This window comes from Microtus oregoni, unplaced genomic scaffold, assembly GCF_018167655.1.
Source record: "Microtus oregoni isolate MIOR12 unplaced genomic scaffold, Mior012 000111F_ref0000342, whole genome shotgun sequence".
NCBI classification, from domain to species: Eukaryota; Metazoa; Chordata; class Mammalia; order Rodentia; family Cricetidae; genus Microtus; species Microtus oregoni.
Genome location: NW_024544729.1, coordinates 728932 through 737511, shown reverse-complemented (window position 1 = coordinate 737511; position 8580 = coordinate 728932).

The following is an 8580-nucleotide window of genomic DNA, read 5'->3' as shown; positions in this document are numbered from 1 at the left end:
CAGCTAGCCAGGCAATATCAGACACGGAATAAGACATACAGAAGAAAAGAAAGGTAAAAGGCCCTGAAGCACAGCATCGATGGAGAGAAACAGGGTTAAGTTTTAAGAGTTATCAAGAAATGAGCAAATCTAAGGCCCAGCATTCATAACAAGTAATAACTCTCTACGTCATGATTTAGAAGCTGATTGTTGGCCAAAAGGAAAGCTTTCTACAGTAGATATTTTGCATTAAATGTCAAAAAGCTAAAAAGAAAAGTGTAGAAGAGAGCTTGCAACAACCTAAGACAAGAAATCTACAGATGAAAATTTTAAAGAAAATAAGATGCACAGTGATAAATAGTTACAACACTGTAGCTCTAAAATAATATCTGGCTTCATTAAACATAATGCTATGCAGGAATAAAAATTGGAGTAAACAAACAGACACCCAAAATGCCGGCAAAACTCAACAAAAAGTTTAACTAACTTCAATAGAAATTAGGTTGGGAGATGAGATAGAATTAAAGCTCTAGCATGAGGAGAAAGCCAAAAATCACATTCATATTTATTAATCTGGTCTCTGTGTGAGAACATATATATTAATATGTGAACCATGCACATGACAACAAGGCTTGGAAGGTTAATTTATTCTACTTTGCATATACTAGATACCCCGAAGCTCAAAATATTAACATAAATCTTATTAGACTCCTAATGAACCTGTAATGTCTAACAGAAGTAAATATTAAAAATTTCTAAGTAAAATACACCTTCAGGCCAAATCTCAAATTACTCTCCAAGTTAAGTGTCTGCTAACAAAAGCTCAAAATACACAGTTAATAAAGGTAATAGAAACGATTTCCTATGAAAAATATAAATGCAATCTTCAAATACTAAAAATATGATCCTAAGGTATTATAATGGGATTGTTATTTGTGTACCATAAATTGAATGTTTTTCATTATAAAAGCTACAAGATAATATTAAAGGGAAAATTTTAAAGGAGTAATAGTAAAGTTGCCAAGTTACCATAGAAAATGCATATACCTTTTCTATATTGTCTGTGGTTCATAGCCTAATTTGCAAGAACTTTAGATTATGAACCATAGACAATACACAAATAATAACAACTAAATTTCATAATACATAATTTCAGTAGGCAAAGAATAAGGAAAATTAAAATACAAATATCTAAATAAACAATGCAGTTACTTACATGCACTAAAGAGTCCTAAGTTTCAAATTTTCTTACTATTAATATTAGACAGTAAGAAAAAATGTACAAAAGTTACAAAAGATCCAAGAGGCATAATTTATACATTAAATTTTAGACTATTTTCAGCTAAACACATCACCAGCACTCAGAAAGTATAAATTTGAGTTTTTCAAGGCATCTGAAATCAACTCCCATGAAAATAGATTCTGCCATGAATACAAAGAACAAAAGAGGCAGAAGTATAACATTAAAAATAAGCATATAACTAAGAAACACCTTTTATTATATACTATTAATTTGAAAAAATACAATAAAATTTATGGATTAGAAAACAAGTAAAATTAAAAGTAAAGTAAACTTTCAATTCAAGAAAATTAAAAAATATATCAGGGTAAATTTTAACAGAAGAGCATAAAATCCTCAGTTAAAATAGCATATAGAAGTAGAACTAATTACTTAAATTGTAAAACAAAAAGAAAAGCAGTTAAGCATTTTGGTGGATGGAAACAAAATCCACTAAATGTTTCTTAGCAGCAATACCACAAGAAGGAAAATGATACCAAGGCACAGTCAGAGCCTATACAAAATCATCAGTGGGAAGCTCATAAAAATGATCAGAAACAAACCACACACTCTAAGCACCTAGCAAAAGATTATGCACATGGTAGCAGCAGCAACAAACAGTAGAAGGAGAATCTGGGAAAATCCTTTTCCCATGGCATGTAGTCTCAACAATGGCAACTGACAGAGCAGAGAAAAAATGGTATGTCCATATCAAAAAAGATTTCTGCCATGAAGGTCACCAACCCAAGAGGCTTGTGAAACCACACTCTCAGAAAACTCAGAGACCATGTGATACAAGTCTACACGTCAAAACTTGAGAAACTTGCAGTTTGTCAGAACACTGCAAGACTGCAGTAAAAACAACAAACCAAATCAACAAAACACTTTCAATCAAACTAAAGCAACCACAGAGCTCAAAACCTGGCATGAAACAGGAGTTTCCATATGTACTGCAAGTAGTATGCAGGACATTTTCAAGCAGTACAGAGATGGATGAAGTCAACATTCAAAACCAAAGAACCAAAGAGCTTTACAGAAGTGTGACTGAATATATGATTCTTCGTGTGAAGCATTTACCTGTTTTAAAGAATGTGGTCTGGTCTAGTTCATAGGGTCTCTGTGCCTTAGCATCCTGAAGAATAGGACAGTTCTGTTATTGAAGAGTATATCCTTGCCCCCCTCCTCTAGTGTATCACTAGTTAAAATTCTCTCAACTGACTTTTTCATTTTTAAAATTTCTACTACCCCATATATTCATGATCCCCTCCTCTGTTTTCTATCATTGAAATAGCACTTATAATTATACTGTGTTTTTCTTCTTTTACTGTTCCTTTTCTTTCTATGGTAACTAATATATTACTACATACAGTACTGTCAATGACCATACACCTTAAAATAATTAGTGTCAGGTTATTGTATCGCTGACTATTACTGCATTTACATAGTGGATTTATATCTGGATAGGGACTGTTATTATAAGCAATATTCTTTGCACAGGAGAGGACTGAGAAGAAAGGTTGGTGCTCTGAATACTCATAATAAATAAAGGCTGCACCTTAACTGTACTGTAATCTAGTCTCCCTGAACATTGAAAACAATTCTACCAAAAGATGAAAAATGACCAAAATAAATTAAAAAACATCAGCCAACAATCTAACTCTTGTCAGGCAGTTGCAAATTTAAATCCATGACCTACATAAATAAAATAAGACATTTATCTTCCCAAATCTAGCAATTTCAGGTAAATGCAGTGTAATGGAGATTGACTTAGACAAATCATCAGACAAATAATTCAAAAGAGTGATAATAAGTTCAAAAATTGAACTGCATATGTGCTGATGTCAGTAGCTCCTAATTCCACCAAAGGCTGAGCAGATAGGGCTGCATATAGTTGGCCCCACCTCTCACTGGCTGCAACACTAGGGAGAAGTGGCTGTGCCCCTTACTGACTGCAGCAATTGGGAGAGCTGATTCCACACCTTACTTGGGCAGCACAAGAGAGCTGACCATGTTCACTGTGGAGTGGACTAGCTGGCCCTAAGAGATGTAAGAGTGGGAGAGTAGGTACTGCCCCCCTTGTCTGCTATGTGGTGGCATGGGTGAGGGAAAGATTACCTCCTCCCACTTGCTCGTTGCCACCAGTGGCAGGCAAGGAAGCTGAGCCAAACTCTCACTAGCAGCAGTATTCAAGAGAATGGGCCCTGTGCTTGGCAGGAGCAGAAGAGTATAGCTGACCCTGTTGACATGACACAGTTGAGCCACCCAGAGAACTTGTGTGTGTGTGAGATTTGGTCGTGCTCTTCATCTGCCATGTGTGGCATGGGAGAGGGAGAGATGCTCTCTCCCAACGCCCCTTGTCTCCTGTGGCAGTTAAGAGAGCTAAACCTGAGGTCATAATTGTGGAATAGCTGTCCCTGCCCCTCACCAGTTTCACTATTCGGGAGAGTGGTTCTTGCACCTCACCTGGGCAACAGAGTAGAGCTGGCCCTGGTAGTGAAGGTGTGGATGAGCCAGCCTTGAGGACCTAAAAACAGAAGAACCAATCCTGTCCCTTGCTTTTTGCTGCATAGGGTGATCTAACCTGAGGCAATGCAGGAGAGCTCACACTGGTGGTGGGGACAGGCAAAAGGTGGGGGACAACTGGTGGGCTGATCAATTCTGCAAGAACCCAGGCCCAGAAACAGGGTTATGAGTTGGTTGGCCCGCCCCAACATCCATCCCATCTATGATCTGCTGGAACACATGAAGGGATAGGTCCTGCAGATTCAAAGCTGTGTGATCTCCATGAGACAGGACAGCAACAGGATGTCCAAGAGGAGTCCTAGTGAGGGCCCAGCATTGATAGTGTAGCTGAAACGAGAGGCCTAGAGTTATACCAATTACTCTTTGCAATGAACACCTACTTGCAAGTTAAAGATATGGACGAAAGCATATACTGCATGACCCACTGTGTCACACTACAGCTTCCATGCCAAGATTTTTCTTTTTTCCTTCTTCCCTCCCTCCCTCTCTCCCTCCCTCCCTCCCTCCCTCCCTCCCTCCCTCCCTCCCTCCCTCCCTCCCTCCCTCCTTCCCTCAATCCCTTCCTCCCTTTCTTCCTTCCTTTCTTTCTCCCTTTCATATTTTCTTCTCTTAAATTTTATTTTGGGGGGAAGGTTGCAAGGGCAGAGGATACATAAGGGACAGGGAAATGAAAGGGATGGAGATACATGATGTGAAAGATATAAAAAATAAGTAAAAAGAAAGTTAAAACTGCAAACTATATAAATATGTTAAGATAAAGCAAATTAAATCCTCTAAAATGCCACAAAAGGATATAAAATGCACTTTTCTGTACTAATTTACTCTCCTGTGTTGTTTAAATATATATGATATAACATGCAATATACTTTATACTACATCAAAATAGAACATCCATTTACAGGGGAAATATTTTGAATTTTCTTGTATAATATTCTCCATATGTATAGATCTAAGAAAGAAACAATATATTCATCTCCTGATTTATGTTTCTTTGATATTTCTAGTAAATTATACATCATTTTATTGATTACTCAAGAGCACACATTACATATTTGCAAAACAAATTGTATGTCTCAATGGATGGCGGATAATATGTGTAAGAAGTTAATGGCTAATTATTCATAATGATTATGATAATTAAGAATAAATGATAGGTCGTAGATACTTTGTTCTCACCCTATCCCATTTTTATAACAGATGACAAATGCAATGTATAGCTGCACCTGAATTAAATGCATTTTTCCTTTTTAGAATTACTTCCCTTTCAGATTTTGACATTCGGGGTCTATAAGGCCCATGGATCCATTCTGTGACATTAACATTCTAACCAAATTCTAGAAAATAATTCTTGCATAAATAATTTCAAACTGATGGAAAATATTCATTACATATATGTATTAAAATAACAAAATGATTGAACTTTCCTTAAGCTATATAAATAATACAAAGACGAAAGATATCCATTATTAGCACAGCACAAGTAGCATATTTCTTTTTCATGTTAAACATCTATTTAAAATAGATAGAAACAACAGGTTTTATCATCAGTGCTATTGGAATTAATTCTGTCAGCACCTTTATTGGTGGCATAGGAGAAACAGATTGAAAAGCATGTTGCTAATAGTCATCCCCAAATCCCAGTTTGGTTGTCCTTATCAGCACCATTTTAAGCCCCTGGACCAAATTTATTGATTTTTGAAAATAATTTTCTACATACCGACAAGCTTTTTTTAATCCTACTTTCTAGCAATAGTATTTGTTGGATGTCAACATGTTAAGTGGAATTGAAATACTCCATTTGGTTCAAGAAAATGCTTGTTTGTCCTTAGATGTTCCACAAGGTAAGTAATGATCACAGTTCATGCACTGTCTTAATTTCCACACTGAGTGGACTACTGGTATGTTTATCAGCGAGTAGTTTTAATTAGTAGTCCTGCTTTCTTCTTGAAGACTTGTGAAATATGGTATTTCTTTCAAAATAACATTTTTTTGGACTTAATATTTTGCTAACACATCATTCTTTTAATTTTACTGTGTATTGAAACTTTAAATTCATGAATTTTGTGTTGGTAACTTAAAATGTCAGTACTTACATCGAAAATAATGTAGTTGAGAAAAAGAAAATAATGTAAGTTATACAATTTTATTGTAGTGATAATTTTAATAAATAAGTTTTTCTGCTATTACTACTAACTCTCTTAAATCATTATGAGTAATAGTATATCAATAAATATGTTTCTGGTGTTATTATTAATTTGATAAAATACTATGATTAGTATATGACCACTGGACTTATGGAAATACAAATTGTTCAATAAAAGGCAATACTTTAAAAATAACAGACTGCTTACCAATTATTGACTATGAAGGAAAACCTACAAAATCCTTAACAGTAAAACCTTAGCTTTGGTGCTATAATTAAAACACACCTTCACTCTGTGTTAGCTATCACATGATTCTTCTTATGAATAAAAACCAAGGGTACTGTTTTTCATAGTAACTGAAATATCAAGGTCTCTCTCAGTGGACAATTTCATCAGAAAATATGTGGCATTTAGAAGAGTGTTGAAAAGCATTGTATTGCAATGTGTGTTTATTTTGATCTCTATATATACTTATTTTGAAGCAATTCACTTCTTTCTTTGCATTTCAGACATTATGTAAGCAGTTACATACATAAATCTGGATTTTTCATAGAGAAAAAAGCGAAAAGATGACACAGATATCTTTAATTTAAAATGCCATACTCACCAGTATGAATTGTATGGTAAACCTCTTTTTTGTGTAAGCTTGTCTGGTAGGAGATAAAGGAGAGGAATATCTCATAATAGAAAATATAAATATTAGGAAACAAGAACAGAAATGAGATTGTAAAAGGATCAGGCTTTTGGATCATCTAAAATATTAATTTCAGTTATAGCCATGTTTGGAACCATGCAAAAATTCAAGATACTATAATCATAAAATAGCTTTACATTAAGAAAAAACATGTAAAAATTCAAAATACTATGATCACAAAATAACTTTACATTGGTTTAAATATTGTATAACATAAAGATAGCTGCAAAATAAAGGTAGAAAACCTTTGTATTTAAACTAAGCTAGGATTTTCATGACTTAAATCCTGTGACTACTTATAATTTTATCTTTCAATCATCTCACTGTATATATTCCTTTATTAAGTAACACTTTTAAATGAATGAATCCCCTTGCTGTCTATTAATGTGAAGCTTTTTCAGACAGTGGTCTTTTTGTCTGTAATATTTCTCCCTTCAAGGTCTTTATTCATTTGTGTAATTTATCTTCATCTTCTATAACATAATTTAGAGAAGTCTTAGCTGCCTCCTGCTTTTTATGTATCCTTCAGCGTACACATACCACACACACACACATATAGTCCCCCTCTCTCTCTCTCTTTCTCTCTCTCTCTCTCTCTCTCTCTCTCTCTCTCTCTCACACACACACACACACACACACACACACACAGACACACACACACACATATATGTGTGTGTATATATGTATATATATTGGTATGCTATGCATATGAAAAACAAAAAAAACATTTGAAGAAGAGATCAGTGACAGACTAAACCTAGGTAGAGATACACATATTAAATTGGATTTTAAGTCAGAAGAAACTTTAAAATTAGAAAAGGGAAAAAATTACTAAAAAGAAAAAAAATAAGTTTAGAGTAAAAAATGGGAAATGACTTGTAATAAATTTAAATTGGAATACCAAATGGGCAAGAGACTGAAAATGTGAAAAATGATTTTTGAAGTGATATGCAAAACTTTTCTAGAACTAATAGAATGTTTCATCCTCAAGCATACAAATGTATGAATTAATCTCATCATATCACTGTAAACAAACAAACTTAATAAAAAGTCAACCAGTAACAACCATTCTTGACAGTAGTTGTCAGGTTTAATTCTGTATCAAAATCCTATCAGGGGTTTTGGAAAATGCCACTTCAGACTTTTCAATTTAGTGAATTTTGGATAGGGCTTAAAATTTAGATTTCTTCTCTTTTCCTCATATTTAACCTACAAATTTTCATTGAATGGCCTACATAAATGTTTGAACTTACTAAGTTCACAAATACATTTTCAAAAAATCTATGCATATTGAATTTTCTTCTCTTAAGCCTTCCTTTATCAGAGTCTTTACTGAAAGTTAACTGAAAAAAAACAGACAATTATCATATAATTTGAAGGAAATGTATTACACAAATATATAAACTTGTAAAAGAGTACTTAAGAATAAATATTTTATAGATTCATAAGCAAATAATCTTTGTGTAAATAATTATGTCTCAGTGAATTCAAGATAAATTAAAATTTTATTTAGTGTCTGTTTTAGCACACACATGCTTTATTTCTATAACATTTATGAATTTTATATATTTACAGATTCTCTCCATCATAACATATGTTGTTATACAGGTTTTATGTGGAAGTAAAGTTTCTTTATGTATATTATCATTTAACACAGTGTCTTGCTATGTATCCCAGACTGGTCTGGCACTCACTGACTTTATTTTTTTAATTAATTAATTTACTTATTTATTAAAGATTTCTGTCTCTTCCCCACCACCGCCTCCCATTTCCCTCCCCCTCCCCCAATCAAGTCCCCCTTCCTGTCAACCCAAAGAGCAATCAGGGTTCCCTGTCCTGTGGGAAGTCCAAGGACCACCCACCTCCATCCAGGTCTAGTAAGGTGAGCATCCAAACTGCCTAGGCTCCCACAAAGCCAGTACGTGCAGTAGGATCAAAAACCCATTGCCATTGTTCTTGAG